This window comes from Chionomys nivalis, chromosome 4, assembly GCF_950005125.1.
Source record: "Chionomys nivalis chromosome 4, mChiNiv1.1, whole genome shotgun sequence".
Lineage (NCBI taxonomy): Eukaryota > Metazoa > Chordata > Mammalia > Rodentia > Cricetidae > Chionomys > Chionomys nivalis.
This window is the reverse complement of record NC_080089.1, coordinates 82,540,424-82,556,447: the sequence shown is the minus strand read 5'-3', so window position 1 is coordinate 82,556,447 and position 16,024 is coordinate 82,540,424.

Below are 16,024 nucleotides of genomic sequence, written 5' to 3'. Positions count from 1 at the left end.
AGTGTTTTTAAATTAATATACAACTGTACACCTGTCATCCCACCCTTAAGAGATAAATCTATGCCACAGTTACCTATGTATCTAAAGTGTTTGTATCTAAGTGTTGAAGAAATAAAGGTAGTCCAGTTGCCTTCATCTTTAACTGCAGAGATTGCTGGGTTTTCCCTGAAATCACAGCATCAGACGTTCACTGATAGTCACTCTCAGCTCCAGCAGCAATTGCTGTATAATTTTTCTCATTTTTTGCCTCACTCCCCCGCAACTTCACTAACAGCATGCCTGCGAAGAAGTTCAGCATCCCACCACAAAAGGGAAAAATTAAGGCATCAAATTCACTTGATGACAGGTTCACTGAGAGCATACATTTAGATGAGGTGATTCATACAAAGTAGAATTTCCATGCGAGATCAGAAGTCTAGCATCTTATTGCTAGAGAAAATTAGATTTTAATGGAAAGTGAATATGTTACATAGAAAAATTATGGAACAAACATGACCCTAAAGTGCTCTGACCTTTAAAATCTGAGCAAAACACTTCTAAGCATAGTTCAAAAAATATAACATTTCTTGGTTCATTAGTTGATAAGTATTTCTGTAGCTTATCCAAGAGAGAAATTGAAGTTTCCATGGTTACAGAGTTCAGTAGGGAAATGAAAAGGCCATTAGATACTTTGCAGGCAAAATATCACTTCTGGAGTCTAATTTCCTTTGTCATCAAAGACAGTTTTCCTATGGAGAGAGATTCAATAGCAATAGAAAAGAACCTGGGAGTCCCTTGGACTGCATTCCTGAAAAGTAGATTTTGAAAGCTGGAATAAAGTTTCTTTATTTTTCTAGCTTTCTTGAGACATGTTTACCAAACAAGAATTACAATCAAGACATAACAGACTCCGAAATTATTGTCACAATCGACCTAATGAACATATCTATCATATGGCATGCTTGTGTGAACATGTATGGTGAAAACCCTGGAGATCTAGTTACTTTGCATGGTAAGTGATAATTTTTTTGAGAAGAGGTCACTTATGTTATGTCGTGAAATTGTGAGATCAAGTCACCCACCAGTCCCAGCCTGACAAATGTCTGTAGTATTAGGCATACATCACAATATCTAGCTTTATGATACATTTATTGCCAAATATAATTAGTAGGACAGACTTCATTCACCTCTTCTAGCAGTGTCTAAAACTTCAAAGCTCCCAAATTTAGCTTGCTTATTCTCATAAAATTCCCAACAATGGCATGTCTTTTTCCTATTTTTTTCCAAAATCCCATTGTAAATAATACACATAGAGAAGAAACCAATATAATACAAATATATATGTGTGTATAATTAAAGGTGTGTGTGTGTGTGTGTGCATAAAGAAAAGACCCACACGTTGCTGCTTTTGGAACTCACTCTGTGCTTTGAAAGAGAAAGCAGGAATGACCCACAAGAAACAAGAAATTTCACAAGACATTAGCTCTGCAATGTCTGTCAAAGGATGTCTAACTTAAATCATATATATTTTTAAACTCCTCCTTTATATCTTCCTGGTTCATTTTCATTCTCTCTGCAGATCCAGTCACAGAGGCAGGGTGATAAAATTATGGCAGCTGGAGCAATGGCCATCTTTCATTTTTAGTCTCCCAGGTCAGGCTTCCATATCTGGTTCTGCTACTGTGCTATGAATTGTACTTGCCTTGTTTCTTCCTCTATACCCCCTCCCACTGCACCTTCAGGAAATGTAACATTCACTGCACCAATATAGCAGCAAATCAGAAAGTAAAGAGGTTCATTAGTCATATCCTTACATCCCCTAAATATGTAATTTGTGCCAGAGTATGTCCTTGCCACTACTGAGTAGATGGCTGATACAAGTATATGGTGATACCTACCTATCTATGAAGGGGGATAGAATCAGAGACAGCTCTAGTAGGCTAAAACTTCAACCAGAATGAGTATAAGTATGGATGCTTCTGAAAATAGAAATGATGAAAACCAGAAAAAGGGAAAGTTCTCGATGGAAAAGTACTAAAGCAATTAGACTTCAGACATGTTGAATGATGTTTGGTGTGCCAGCATTTTGTCCAACAGAAGACTTTCTGGTATTTGGATCTGTTTTGTCACCATTTGTAAGGCCAAGTGGTTGAAGATTTGAAAAGACAAATGAACGGTTGGCACAAAGTAGAAATATGTCTATGTTTTCCATATGCCCATCCAGCGTCTCTCAGCTTTACCTGCTTGGGTTTTCTTCCTGTAGACGTCTACCAAAGCAGCAGAATGATTGTACAGAATAATACAGTCATCCCTTTGAATCAGGCCCATCCTTCCATTTTCTTTTACATTTAGCAAGTTGCCTTCCCACATAGTATAAGGGGCTAGAAAACAAGCTGGATGGGCCACACTGAAATACAGAGTAGTTGTCTCCCCTTGGTGTCATCATGACCAAAATATGGAAGGAGGAGAAGATAAACAGACCCATGTCATTTCTCTCATCCTCCAAGTTATGCTGTCTAAACACATGCTTATGTGGTCCAGTGTGGGTACCTACCAAACAGCAGCAACAGCTTCACCAGAAAATGGCACTGGCAATAAAGCTTCACCACGATTATTTGTTGTTCATCCCTGGTCATGCCCTTTCCTCTCATACTCACTGCCCAGGTCACCACCCTAAAAGAATATTAGCACTTAATTCTGCCCAAGGCACCATCTTCTTGATGGCAGCTGGACCATGAAAGCAAGATAGCCTGAGATGAAATTCTTCAGCTATCATGTTAACCGAGTAGGATGGAGGCAACATGAAAGCAGGGGACAGTTGTCTCCTGTCACTCATTCCTGAACAACCTCCATTCAGCGTGCCTGGAGAGAATAATTGTCATGGGATACTGCAATTTTCTTCTTTTTGCAGCACAGCAGCCACCCTCATCCTAAGGCAGGCACTAATTTGTAACTTTTTCATTCAGCAAATACTGTGGCGTTACTAAAGATTGAAAGCTGGCAAGGCTCCAGTGGTGAAGGGGTTAAAAGTCTGGATGATGAGCCAGATAACAGAGAGATACAGGCATGGGTGTCTGAGGGAGGCAGACTCCAGATCATGGGTGGCACCTAACTAAGCTATCAATAGGAAAACAGGGAAAGCCTCTTGAGAGGGATGAATTTTGAAGGGCATAGAAGATACCTAAGTAAAATAGGGGAGGCAAGAATTTTCTATAAAGCAGAGTAAACACGAGGGAGTTGGAGGCGAATACTGTAAGCACAGACAATAGCAGTCAGCCAGAGAACGAAGCTTGCTAACTGCACTCTTTGCACGTATCATTTTATCTGAGTCTCATCAGTCCATGTATAAAGAGAAGAAAACGAAACTGTTCTGTGAGGGAGTTGTCAACTTCAATGAGATGATACTGCTCAGAGCTGTGGTGTATAAGCCACAGGTAACAGTTATTCCTTTAAGCCTTGAGAACTGCCAGGTCACATTCTCGCTGCTGTTTATTGATAGGACCTGGAGTAAACAACAAGGAGTCTGGGAAATTTAATAACTTTCAGATTTTTCAAATGCAAACACAACCAAATTATGGGACACTAAAACCTCTCAAGGCTTTTGGTTAAAGTCGGGCCATCCATGTCCTTTAAACACTGCTTGTCTTCTTTACTTTGAGATGGGGCTTCTGCATGCCCCTTAGGTTCAGAATGTATCCATATCTGCATTCTGTGGACAATGAGTCTGTTTGAGATTCACCAAGTCATAAGAATCACACACAGTTTTCATCACCAAAGGAAAAGATGCTGTCAAACTCCAACACAGCTTGAGTTCAGATGGAATAGCCTTTCAGTGCTGAGCAATTTTTCAATTTGACTAGAAAGACTCATAGCCCCCTCAAAATTCAATATTTTCCAAAGAGAAAAATGCACAAACATGTCTCTTTTTACTTCGCACATAAGGATGAGACAAAATGGCTGTTTAATAACAAAACCATAACTCATACCAGATTACACAAAATGTTTGCACATATTTAAAGCTTACAGATAAATCTAATTTGTAAAAGTATGTGATTCGCTGTTCCTCACTTACTCATCCTTTAGGTGTAGATACATGTCACTCCTAGCCCTCTTAAAAGTCCTTAGAATTCAGAAAGGTCGTCTCCAAGGCAGTGGACAAACCCTATTTCTCGTGCAATGATGGCAGGATGGAGCCCTGAGAAGACATTTGTGCCGATGTGTGCTCACAGCACTTCAGTCTTTACAGACTCCTGGCACCACTACAGACGAATCATCCCAGGGTACATATGGAGAAAGAGACTTCCCGGAATGACCAAGTCCTCTTGGCAATCTGCAGCCACTGACAGCCTCGATTTGATTCCGACAAGTGGGAAGCATTAGGCCCAGCACTCTGGATTCCACACGCCTCCCCTAAAGCTGTGAATGTGGAATTAAGCATTGCCAGGGCTTCAAATACCATGGGCACATTAGGTCTCCAAGAACAGTGAGAAACCTTGCACTCTACTTTAGGAATACATAGAGAAGACTCTTGGAACACCAGCTGTGGACTTTGAAACACCAATTTTCAACTATTTCTTGTCAATTATCTACTCCCCACCAACTACAGCCATACCTGGAATAGGAATAGAGGGTATATCATCTATAGAGAGCTGCCCAGCCTCGCCTGACTCTCAGTGGCTCCAAAATAAAACAAGATCATAGGCTTCCCTTTGAGTTTTTTATTAAACCGAAAAAGAGCTTATTCTAATATTTATTTGTCGAGTGCCTACCTTGTACCAAATGTTGATGAAGATGCTAGGACAAGATGTTGAAAATGCACAATTCCTATCTCAAAAAGCTCTTGGTGGGTGTGGAGTGTAACTATTTTTACATACATTCTGTGAACTATGAATACACCAGGTGTTTTTCTGGTAAAAGTGATGTGCTTGTGAATCAGCTCTTAGAGGACGAGGAAAAGGTTTTCGAAGTAAATGCTCTTTCAGCTACAAGGATGGAAGAGAACAGGCCGATAAATAAGCAGAAATTGTTCAACACAGAGGGAAGAATGTATGCAATGCCACAAGGGAGAAATTAGGGAGTGGCCAGTTTGATAACTAAGCATTTCAGTACAATGGTTGGGTAGAATAAAAGAAACAGGGCAAGAACTGAAGCTACAGGGTCTGAAAGCAGACCAAGAGAATCAAAGTGTCTAGGGTATTTTATTCTGATCATACGTTTGAACTTTATAAGAATAGTAATAAACATTTCAAAGGATCTCAATCAGGTGAGGTGAATGAGTCCATGTATACTTCATAAAGCTTTGGAACATGGCAGGAGCCAGAGAAAACCCTTTGTAGTCTGCAGCAATAATTTTGAAAAGGGACACGTGATATGTATGATGCTATCTATGGTTTGAATCTGTAACAGGTTTTATGATGTTTTATTATCAGGTTGTTTAGTGAGCTTTGGGTAGAGGAGCATAACAAGAGGAAGCTGGTGGCTAAAACTGGTCCTTCAGAGCTGGTGATGTTTAGTTATTATTGATTGACATGACATGCCTTCCCAGGCTCAAACTATAATAAAACCTCCCTTCTTTAGGCTGCTATTGCCAGGCATTCTGTAACAGCCAAGTGCACGTGGACTGAACACTCCACAACTGTTAGTCCAAGTAAATCCTCTCTCCTTGAAACGTCCTGTCAGATTTTTTCCCAGTGATTCAAAAGTCACTAATACCTATAGGTACCTGAACCATGACACTGGCAACAAGTGTGGACAGAGATTCCTGAACAGGACATATGACTAGAATGTTGAGTCTTAACGATTATTTGTAAGGAATAAGGAGACAGATGAATTAAGAATGAGACCTAGGCTTTTAAATTAAGCAACTAAATGGTGCAGGAAAGCCAAGGGAGGCAAAGCAGCAAATAAGGAGTTCATTTTACATGTTAATTTGGTGTACCAGAAGGGTACCAAATTTTTAGTCTAGTAAGAAATTGTAAATATAAATTTTTAACTCCCATAAATATAGATGTCATTGATTCCTTGCCTTATTTGTCACACTTGACATCATAATTAGGTGAAATTATTGCAGTGCATATGTGTCGTGTACCAAGATCATGACAAAATGCAGAAAGACCAACTATTGAGTGATCAGTCTAGAAATCAGAGCTGTCAAACATCACAGTAGAAATTTTTTCCAAGAGAGGAAAGCTCTCAGAAGACAAGAGTTTCCCAGAGAAGGGTTCAGTCCATGATGCCAAATTCTGCAGGGCGGTCAAGTGAGATAAGGTCTAAGCAGTGTCCATTTGACTCGGGGTTGTTTCGGGCCAAGAGGACAAGTCCCGCTCCAAAAGTATCATCGCAGCAGACTCAGATTCTATCTGGGATACAGCTCATCGACTTTCCACATTAGCAACAAATGTACCAGGTCACTTGCTACTCACAGTTGAGACAAACTATCAGATTTCACAGCTTCAAGTCTCTTTGACATTAATGTTTTGAAGATAAACCTGAAAACCGAACTTTTTCTGAACAAAAAGAACTTGGAATATTTTCATTTTCCTTCGCTGTCAAGTAGTGAGCCGATGCTTGGGCATTCTTCACTCAGAGATGTAATAAATTCATCTACTGTTTGGGGTGGGGTATTCCAGAAGTCTCTCTTGCTACATATCCTTGCGGGGAAGTTCAAGTAGAGTTCCCCGGGAAGTATGAGTTAGGTGAGAACTTCTACATTAATAATTTTATTAGCATTTCCATATACATTTTAATGGAGAAAATTCTTCGCCAAGTTTGTTTTTGAGAGCTACATACACAATTTTATGATTAGCTGAAACATGTGAACTTTGATGCGGAACTGTGTGAGGCATACTCGGCACTGGTGATTACTAAATTAGAAAATTAAAAAAGGGTTTTTCCAGAAAGTTCAAAGCCTTTGCTTCGTGCATCCTGACTCTTAATGTATACATCACACACAAGGGACCAGTATAGTTTTCAACTTTTCACACACAGAAGCTGTTAATGTAAGCCATTATTTCCTCCTAAGTTAATGTGAAACTGCCCTCAAAAACTATGGGAGCACATAGGAAAATGTGTCTCCTGCCAATTTTTTCATCATACATTCCAGCTCTACTGACAGTAGATGATCTTTATCTATTTGGGATGGCGTAGGGAATGTCTTATGGATCCAAGTTGTCACAATTAATTGGAGTCACTCAACTCATCAAGGAATTCCATGAAGTTACATAAGCTTATGATTCGACCTTTGCAAAAGAAGTAAAAATGTTACTTACATATTTGAAAATAAATGCGATGCTATAATTCTGTCTCCACAAAACCCTCTTGTTGCCAGCTTCCCACAAAAGTATTATCAATGGCCCAAACAGTCCATAAATTATGTATATTTAGTCGAATTTAGTTTACAGTACATCAAGTTGTTCATGCAGTCAGACTATCTGCTTTGATATCTGCCCTCTTGCCTTGTTTTCAAGCACACAACATTCACGACAAGCAGTTGCTGCTCAGCGGACCTCCAGGCTCCTCTTGCTCCCCTGGAGCTGCATTACCCATTGAATAGGAAAGCTTTAGTCTCCCTAGCCCCTTACAGACACTATCCCATGCTCCGTGTCTGTGAATTAGGCTGTTAGATTAACGCAAGTGAAATTAGGAAGTAGTAGTGTCTTGGTGGCTGGCACAGCATTCTCAGAGTCCATCGATTCTGCTGCAAATTGAAGAATCTCTTTTAGGTCTGACTAATACTGTAGCTTACTTGTGTGCCACATTTTCTTCTGTCCATCCATAACTGGAAGGCCTTCTCGGTGTTTTCACTCTGTGGTTCCAGTGAAATGGTGCTGAAAATAACATGAGTGTGGGTATCTATTTGAAACTCTTCCAGTGGAGGCTGCTTGATCGCGTAGAAATTTTGTTTTTACTTTCTTGAGAAGCCATTGTGTTGGCTTCCATAGCAGCTGCGCTGTCTTTCATTCCCAGCACCAGTGCTCCAGAGTTCCGCTTTCCTCACACCCTCAACACCCACGTTGCTCTTCTTGGTGATACTCACCCTGGAAATGTGTAAGATAATAACACACTATCTTTTTTTACTTGCATTTCTCCAACAATTAGTGGTGGTTTGAATAGGAATGGCCCTCATAGACTCATATATTTGAATACTTATGAGTCGTCAGGGGGTAGCACTACTTAGAATTAGGTGTGGCCTTGCTGGAGTAGGTGTGGCCCTGTTGGAAAATGTTTGTAACTGGGGGTTGACGGGAGCTTTGAGGTTTCAGAAGCCCAAGCCAGGCCCAGGGTTCCTCTCTTTTCCTGCTGCCTGAGAATCCAGAGGTAGAACTCTCAACTCCTTCTCTGGCACCATGTCTGCATGAGTGCCCACCATGATAAAAATGAACTGAACCGCTAAACCTGTAAACAAGCCCCAACTAAATGTTTTCATTTATAAGAATTGCCATGGTCATCGTGTCTGTTCACAGCAACTGAGCACTGACTAAGACACGTATTTCTAGCTTATTTCAGTTTTTTTTTAAAAATGAGATTTTAATTTTTTTCTTTTCTCTCCTAGTGAACTACTTAGGAATTTGTGGACATTGGGGAAAATAAACTCATAGGTATGAGCCACTTTTCCAATTCCAATGTCGACATTAAACCAAACACTATCAATAACAGTAGATGCCATTTATTGATTACTATGTATCAGTTAACCTAGTTTATTTTTAGCTACAACCCTAAGTGGCCTTTCTATTACAAATGCTTGATAAATGAAACACCCAAACCTTAAAAGGGCTAAATAATGTACTTCCAATTCACTCAGCAAGTATCCCACCTTGAACTCCAGGGGTCATACTACCCTGGCACGACATTACACTGCTGTCTCCACAGGGATCTTGATCTTTTCTCTGTTCACTAAATAGTAACTGTCAAATTAAGACATTCACAAGCATGCTCAAATTTACATCAAATATCCAGCTTCTGTTAAATGCCAGGTGCCCACAAATGCTTCTCCTTCAAACCTTCATTCTGGCTATTGGCTCAGCCCACGATGTGAAGTTAGGTTACTGCAGACAGACTTATTATGCATCTCTCCCATCCAAGAATAAGAGACGCTGCCTTTGATGTTGTAAAAGTGTGTGGAACAAATTAACATGACTGGCACATCAACTCTTCCTTCAGCACAGTTGGCTTTTCCGTGGGAGCATGCCCCATTCATTCTTTCAGCAAGCTATTCCAAGTGCCAATAACGGAACCAACACTGGCTCCAGGGAAAACCCGAAAGAGGGCGAAGATTGCATCTTTGCTCTTTAAAAAGACAGTTCGTCATCTGGAAAGGGAATCAGCTTACCTAAAACCAATGTCCATGTATGAGTAAATGCAATGCTTTTCAAGCTACTCATAAATGCTAAGAATAACAGAAAGGAGACTGAACTGTCCGCATTCCAAGATGTACAAGATCTTTGTTTCTCGTCTCAAGACAAAGATGAAAGGGGAAGCATTGGCCTTTGATATCCTGACCACTAACACTTCCATATCTTTGCAGTGTATAGAGCCAAAAATGGGCCGCAAGTAAAAGAAAGAGGCAGAGTAGGTAGCAATGTTTAGTTGTCCTGGTAACTACGACAGGCCTCAGCCTTCAGCCAATGGTAACTAGAGTTTTATAGTCTTCTGCAGAACTCTACACAATTAAACATCAGTTTAAGTGACTGCATTAGTTGAGCCGTTCCAGAGAGAGTGAGTGAGCCAGTAGCTATAGCTGGCAGACAGAGGAGGGAAAATGTGCTCTGTATACTCGATGACTCAACACACAGACATAGCGGAGAAGGTGCCAGTTTGGGCTGACAGTGTGCCAGAGTCCCAGCTCTGAGCAGGGTCAGGATCTGCAGAGGACATAAACTCTGCTGCCATTTAAGAGGCACCCAGCAGAATCAGATGAGTGGTTAGGATTCCTCCCACTTGTGTCAAGGACTAAATTCTCATAGTCCTGAGGTCCTGAGGTCATAGGTCTGACCTCCAAAATGTACAAGTCTGAAGTACCACATTGGTGGCCGACCATCAGACGCTCCATTCAGATGTTCCAAATTCACATTATGTGCATAATGTTCCATATCCAAAATATTTTTCATTCAAGTCACATTTCAGATGGGATTATTTGGTGTCCCATTTTCTCGTGTGGCTTAACATGTCACCAGACTCGTCTACATGCTTCTTGTTCGCTCGCTATTGAAATCAAGGAGTATGCAAAATAGGTTTCCAGTGTGTGTGGTTGGTCCATGAATCAGCATGTGGTAAGGAAGTCTAATTGAGTTACTCTCCAGGAACAACAAAGTAGTTTATTGTAGCAAACATAGAAACAAAATGGGAGAGTGTATGTCTGTCACCATAGCATAACAAACTCATCCTTTGCCCCACAAGAAAGCAGGTGGGTCATAACTGAAGATGCCCTTTTCCCAAGAAAGGAAGAATTCTTTTCTTTTCTAAACACAGATAGGAAATGAAGCGTATACACTACACTGCCATACTTTTAAGCAAAAAAAAAAATCTGCTAAGAATGTATTGAGAATGATATAAGAATCTTCGCATCTTCGCAAGGCCTAGAGAGATGGCCCAACAGATAAGAGGGCTTCCTGGTCTTCCAGAGGACCCAAATTTGTTTCTCAGAACCCACATCCAGCAGATCACAGTCATCTGTAATTCCAGTTCCAGGAGATTCAACACCTTCTTCTGATCTTCATGGATACCCACACACATATGGCATGGATTCATACAGACACATACACATCAATAAAAATAAATCTTATAAAGAATCTTCACAGACAGTAATTCAAAAATATTCTGCATCTTATTTATTTTATTTATGTCTGCCTGTTCAGAAGTCACCCTCCAGTGTTGGTTATCAAGCGCTGTCTACCTTATCTTTTGAGATAGGGTCTTTCACTGAAGCCTGGGACTCAAAGATTAGACTAGGCTGGCTGCCCAGAAATAGCCCGAGATCCACTTGTCTCTGCCTCCCCAACACTGTGATTAAAGATAGAGGCTACCACATCTGGCCTTTACATTGGTTCTGCGGATTGAATTTAGGTCCTGAAATTTGCTTAACAAGCACTTTACTGATGGAACCATATCTCCACCCCCATGACTATATATTTTAAACAAGTGTTCGACATGCCACTGTCTTACTGTTTATTAGGAAATGTGGGATGTAGCATTTACGGAACAAAGAACTGCCAAAATATATTCATACATCACCATGTACATGTTTTTTGGGCTGGTGGGTTTTTGTTTGTTTGTTTAAGGTTCTCTCTTTTCTGGGGGATGATAAGGGAATAGGGGCTAGGTATGCTTTTCGTCAATGTATTAGAAATTGTGACTAATGAATGAATGACCAGCTCCTAATAGCAGCCTACTACAGACATGAAAGTGGAGGCCAGGAAAGGCGGAAGAGGGTGGGTATATAACCTAGGAGACACACACACAAGTAGAGAAATACTGAGTTTTATTTCTGGTGCAGTCACACTTTCAACATACAAATATCAACTGCCTGCCTTGTACAAAACATATTCTGGGTATTTTTAAATTACATACAACTGTGTGAAAATAAAGAGAATATTTGCTCTTTAGGAAACAACTACCAAGCTATTCTTCCTAGGAATAACATAGCATCCTTGCTGTAGGGCATAGATGATCTTCTCTTGGGTTTGTCACCTTGACTGACTCCTTTTAGATAAGAAATTCAGCATATTTGTATATGATTGAAATGTGATATTAAGAAAACAGACAACCTAGTGCTTCTTAAAAATTGGGGGGAAACCAGAGGGAGAAAATGTTCATGCAGAAAAGGAAGGGGTTCACTTATGGAATTGGCGTCAGTAGAAGACTTATGGAGAAAAATGAGCTAATGAGAAAGTCCCTGGTTTCAAAGTACTAAACCTACAAAAAAGAAAAGTAAGATCAGATATCTTCTTTATATTACATAGTACAAAAGACACTTTTTTACAAGAACAACAAATGACCAATAACACATGAAAAGATATTCGTCATCTTTAGTCAACAGAGAGATGCAAGTATAGAAACACACAATAGTTCCATCTCACCGCACATAGAATACCTATTATCAAGAAAATAACAACAAATGCCTGTGAAAATATAGGATACTTAATGCACAGTTGGTGGCAATGCAAGTTAGTACAGTCACTTTGGAAATAAGTACAGACAGAGGGTCTTCAACAAAACTAAAAATAAAAGCATGCGATACAGCTTTACCACTCCTAAGTATAGACCCAAAGGAAACAAAGCTAGCATGCAACAGCATTGTCTGCATTTCCTTGTTTAATTCAGCAGTATTTGCAATATCTAAACTATGAGACTAGTCCAGCTGTCCATCAAAAGATGGATGAATAAAGAAAATTCAGTAAATCCTGAAGAAGATTGAAGTTATGTTTTTTACAAAAAAACAGAAGGAATTGGAGGTTGCCACCTTAAGCAAATTAAGCCAAACTCAGAAGAATAAATACTGCATGGTTCTGCAGAAGCAGAATCTAGATCTTTTTTAAAATGGACATAAAAGTAGAGAAAAGAGATGAGTATAAAAGGGAGAGCAAGCAATGCAACATAAATAGAATAAAAATATTCATGTGAATGTGTGAAAATATCAGAATAAATCCATTATGTATTACTAATATAAAACTATTAAATATTATTATCATAAAACTGAAAAGTAATGATCAAGAAAATGAGTCTTATCAATATGAAGGCCTAGCTCTTATCTGCTACAACAAATGCATTGGATGACTAATATTAGGAGAGAAATCAAAGAGAACAAACACTTTGGGGGCCCAGTTGGTTGAAAATGGGGTCACCTTTAGGAGATGAGACATGTGAGAAACCAATAAAGAATAAATGAAATGAAAGTGAATAATTATGATAATGAAGTTGTAAGACTCCCAGAATTGATAGAACTCTTACAACTGAAATCCATAAAAGTATTTTCGTGTCTATATACTTATCCTCTCACCTCCCACACAAACACAAGTCCTGGTCTTGAAGGCCATTACTCATGAGAGAATAGGAAGGTGTGTGTTTACAATGTTAAAAGAAACGTGATTGCATTTGCATGAAACAAATGCAGGAAGGAATACATGGATGAAAAATTAGATAGTCAGACAGACACATAGACAGCAGACAGATGGATGGATGGATGGATGGATGGATGGATGGATGGATGGATGGAGTGATCAGAAAAGATATACAAAGTGAGAATCCCCCAGCTCAATCCTGCAGGACAGCTAGAATCAGAATGATTTGCTGAAGTTAAAAGGCTTGTATGAGTGGGACGGGAAAGTTTAAATCACGATGGAGAGTCAAAGATAGATACCTGGAGCAAATATGAAGAAGGACATTGCAGGGACAGAAGGAAGATGGACTGCAGATACCCCTGAAAAGCATGGGGTGGTCTGAGTCAACACTGGAGGACCTGACTTGAAATTGCAGGGTGGGACTACTGCTTCTGTGTGGTCTTACAGAGAAATCTATACACACATTCCAAGGGGCTCCGGGCCCTCATCTCCTGAGGTCCCATCTGGAAAGTTAGTTAGAGCATCCAGACTTGCAAACAGCACTCAGGTCTCTGGAAGATTAGAGGTCCTGAGGCCTTTAGTTCTGACTTCTGTTATTTACCAGAACTACTGAGCTTCAACCCACTTAACCAAAATATGCTTCTAGCCTAAGGTTCCCACAGCTTCACTAAACACAAAGTACAGTCTTCAAAAGTAAACTGGATCACATATGAATAGCAATTCCTTCCAGATCAATGAATTACCATGCCTCGGCGGTGTGTGGCCAACACTTCTGTCAGGCCACCAAAGGAAAAATAAAACAAGTGTGACTAATTGCAATTAGGAAGAACAATGACCCAGAAACACCCTTCGTGGGAGGGAAATAGCTGTTGTTGAGGTTTTGTGAGGTTTTGTCTCCAGGGAGTTCATGCCCAGTCTCTCCACGTTTCTATGCCGCTGACTTAGCAGGAGCCCCACTTCTTGAATTCTCCTGTGTGCTTGCATAGCTGTTCTCCCTTTTCCTGTGTTCACAAAGTTGCCTCTATGATGTCCCGTGCACTCATTTCTGATTCTCAAGCTACTTTCCAGTTAGTAGAAGGGAAGGTGAATCTGTTAGCCGGTATATGCAAACTCTTCTAGAAGTTTCTCTAGAATGGTGGTTCTCAACCCTTTAATACAGTTCCACACGTTGTGCTGAACCCCAACTGTAAAATTATTTTCACTGCTACTTTATAACTGTAATTTTGCTACTCTTAGGAATTGTAATATACATTTTGTTGATATAGAAGTTTGTCAAAGGGTCTCAACCCACAGACTGAGAACCACTGCTCTAAAAATTGTCACACCATAACAGGGCACCACGTAAAAAGAAGAAGAAATTCTAAGCAGAGCCTTCCCTGAGGTTCTGTTTGTGGGAAGCAAGACAAGTCGTGTGGATCTGATCAAATTGATGTTCCGTTACCTCAGAGCCTCCCTTTTTGTTCAGAGCCAAGCTGACTGTCCAACTAAACTGTTCTCTGTTTTGGGGAAGCCCCAATCATGGAGTCACAGTGTATTGGTCATTAACACCATCTGCCAAATATCTGTAATTTTTCCAAGACGTGCACTGTGGTAAGAATGCACTTCCCTGTCTCTTGTTTGTTTATATCATACCCCTTTGCTTGCTCTTGTGATTACCTTTGTCCATAAACTATGAGAAATACCATTGCCAACACAGGCGGAGACTTCCTTCGCTTCACTGCTCCTACCACAGGAAATCTTGCGTTTTACTGGCTATAAGCAATGAACAGGGATGAGGAGCCGAGCAGCCTTCTCCTCTGCTTAACCATACCGAAAACAAGCAGGAAAAGGAAACGCACCTATGCTCTTTCTGACCATTGAGATTTCACGGAGGCTTTGTTCCTGCAGCATAAGTTAGTCTGTCGAAATGGCTCCACAGATTTCTTGCAGCACTGACTGTCTTAGTTGCTTTTTGGTTTTTCCCTTCTTTTCTTTCTTTTCATTTTTTCTTCCTTTCTTGGTTTCTTTTTCTTTTCTTTTTTTTTCTGGGGGAGCTTGAACTCCATCCCTCAACTATCACAAATTATACAGTCAAGTTTCTTGAATTTGGGGAAATTTGGGTTCAATACATCTGGAGCACAAAGGACAATCCTGGCCTAGGAAAACCACCTTTGTGATCATGGCACTTACCCTGGAAGCTAAGTATTTTAGTTTATTTTCTATCGCTGTAACAAAACACCATGAACAAGGAAACTTCTATAAGAAAGGATTTAATTCTGCTTACAGTTTTAGAGGATGGGGGTCCATGACGGCAGAGCAAAGGCATGGTGGGGGGAGCAGAGGAAGTCCATGTATGTTCTTGACATGCAAGAACTCCAGCCTAGCATCAGACCCACAGGAAAATAATAAAGCCTTCCTGCTTGGGTGTGACTCAGAGGGATGGTAAAGTCTTTCTCTGGCCCATGTACAGATGCCGATGGTGTGTGCAGAAAATTTCCATCATCTCTCCTTCCCCTTGGTATTCCCCTACAGAGACTGCTCTCACTGAGATTAGCTAAACCCACCTCCTCCATTCAACTGTCTAACAGAAACCCCCACCTCTTTGTTCAATTGTTTGCACTAACCTCACCTCCTTATTTGAATGTATATTATACACACCCCAAGCTTCCTGGATGCTGCAGTTTCTTCATCAGAGAGTACAGTTCACCCAATCTCAGTTATGTGTATATGTGCACATGTGTCTGTGTTCATCCTTTCCCCACTCCATTGAAGTCCATCTCTGGAACCATGCTGGCTATGGCAGCAGGAATAACTAAGAAGTCATATATTTTGTGGCATATTTGCCTGTCTTCAATGACAAACAAAGAAAATGTACAGGGGATGGTGGGACGTCATCCTTAAGCTTGCTCCCAGTGACACACCTCTTCCAACCAGGCCCCACCTCTTAATCCTTCCCAAACAGTCAACAGCTGAGAACCAAGTATTCAAATGCCTGAGTCTTATGGGAGACA